The 2,500-nt window shown below is 60.0% G+C and overlaps 1 pseudogene; it reads right to left on the reverse strand.

Annotated features, from left to right (window-relative positions):
* LOC147038767 (28S ribosomal RNA) overlaps window positions 1–2,500 on the reverse strand; it is an 8,080-nt pseudogene that overhangs the window by 2,211 nt on the left and 3,369 nt on the right.

Here is a 2,500-nt window from a genome sequence, read left to right on the forward strand (position 1 = left end):
TGCAAGCTGTCCATTACAGACCCCGGGCAGGGAACACAGCAGCTCTACGTGTGATATCAACCAGCCTCAGTTCCTAACATAACCCCACAGCCGGGGGGTCATGCGGAATTCCGAGCCCAGTCTCAACATTACGGAGCACACCTACCCACCCCCGGACTCACAAGGCACCTCAGACAAAGCCACCGACAAGCCGCCGGTCGGGACGACCGGCGGACCCGCAACAACAGCCGGGACGGCGCCCCAGTGTCGACGAACGACACACCGTCCCGGACCAACACCCATGGCGGCCCTCCAACCAGCCAGGCAGGCTTTTACACCGCACCCATACTCCAGGGGCCATACTACCCATCGACCAAGGAAGTTTTTCCAGGTGCACCATCCTGAAATCGGGAACAAAGACAGACAACCAAGGCCCCGCACGCTGACGCGCGCATGCTAGGCGATGGCCCCCAACCGCAGACGAGCCGGAGTAACCATCGCTTCGCGTCACCTGCCCCCTTCCCTTTCGCCAGCGTTTTCCCGGTCGCCACCACCCCAGCCTGCCCAAAGAACCACCCCCAGGAAAGGACCAAGTCCTCCCCCCACGTGGCTCATCCAGAACAGACCAGAGACAACAGGTGGCGCAGCGATTCGGCCGTCGCTCCGGGAGACGTGGCGCAAGCGTTCAAATGTACGGACGAGAGAATCCATATTGAGATTGGCGAGGTCATAGAGACAAGTCCCTCTCTGCTACTCAATCCCACTGCCGAGAGCTCCACGGCGGTGCAGCCGCGGCCCTCCCCAACGAGCAGCCTACACGGATGACAAAGCACCCTCCCATGTCCAGCACGCCCAGCTTCCCTATACACACAGGCCATGATCAAAGGAAGCCGAGTCGAAAGCCCTCGCACGGCCAGTAAGCGACCACCGGCAACCAATCAGCCCACCTCTCAGCAAGCCTCTCAGCTGAACCGGCTATCCAGCCCTGCACCCCTTGAGAACCCTGGGATCGACTCCACGTGCCTTCCATGTGGCAGACAGCCTCATCAGTTGCTTCCCGGCCGAAACCCAGCCTGAGGGGCCAGACCCCCAGTCCTGCCTGGGCTCGACCACGAGCATTGCGTTCAAAACTAGCCAAGTTGACTGAAGCAGGAGACTCGGTCAGTACAGGCTCTGACCTGCTTCCCTGACTAGCGCAGCAGCCGCCGGATGTCTCACTCATCCAACCAACTGCCTGCCGTGCCGTCACACAGGGACCTCCACACCCACCTCACTCGTTTCGTTGACCGACACGCATCGGAGCAACCCTACTCGTCAGTGATACGTCGGCGACTCACACTCGCACGAACATACCACCGGCATCTCTGTCAAAATGCCCACCCAGAAACAAGCTGTGGCACCATCATGACCCCGTCGCCCATACTCTCATAACCAGGACGACGGATGCCACCAGTGCCACTGAGGCGTTGTCAGGAGCTTCGCCAGCCTGGGTCCACCCGCTCCATCGGCCAGACTGACTGTGACTCCGACTCTGTGCAGCTGTGACACGGACTTCCGAACCAAGGAGTTTTCGCAACCATGGTCTGTAGACATGACTACAGCCGTTTGAGGACCCTCAGCCAAACCTCGAAAGTTGGTCCCCATGGCCTTCGAGGCGGTTGATCACACTCCATACACGCACCCAACCTCAAGCACGCGACGATGAGGACGCTCGAGCAGTCACGACCCCCCATCAAGCCGTGCCTCCGCGGTTCTTGATAACCCAAGTCCGCAATCCTGGGCAGCTCGGCTCAACCAGAGCTCAGTCACCGTTCCCTGTAAGACTTCTACTAAGAATCAAACCCGGGCAGCAGCCGGCACGACCTAGCAAGGCCTGCCCCAACCAAAGCCAAGTCCACAGTCTGACCCACTAGGGAGAGGCCCCCATCAGAGATGCCGAGCTCACTCCCCGTAAAGCCATCCAGCGACCGGCACGCATCACGGCTGCCCAGGCATCACAGTATTACGCTTTCGCTAGGATTTGAGAAATCACATTCGACAGAAGGCGCCACAACCAGCCTTTGTTTATTATCACTATGTGCAACGGCATCAGTACCGTCTCGGTTCGTCTCAGTCTCGCCACCATTCAGTCACACCAGGCGCACCAGCAGGGCGCCGAGCAAGCGCGCAAGCCAGCCTGCAAGGTGCTAGAGGGCGACCCGCAGTGGGTAGGAACCGTCCACCAGTGTCGGCAAGCCGAGGCCGATGGGGGCCCTACCAAGGCAGGTCATGATTGCCAGTCGGTCAGATAGGAAATGGGTTACTCGGAGCCCGCCGGGATCAGACGGGCAACCGGGGAGAGGGAGCTACATGAGTACCGTCGCCGGGTTCAGACAGCGGCCCCAGGATTCTCGTAGTGATCGGTATCGCCCCTCCTCCTAAATCATAGGTAGTCAACTACTGCAGAATCCGAGCCACTACTGCTGCCTCAGTAGCGCTCAGGGAGACAAGTCCCACCTTTCGGGTCCAGAAGGTTGCCTAA

This window comes from Syngnathus leptorhynchus, unplaced genomic scaffold (genome assembly GCF_054491065.1).
Source record: "Syngnathus leptorhynchus isolate UIUO unplaced genomic scaffold, UIUO_Slep HiC_scaffold_40, whole genome shotgun sequence".
Lineage (NCBI taxonomy): Eukaryota > Metazoa > Chordata > Actinopteri > Syngnathiformes > Syngnathidae > Syngnathus > Syngnathus leptorhynchus.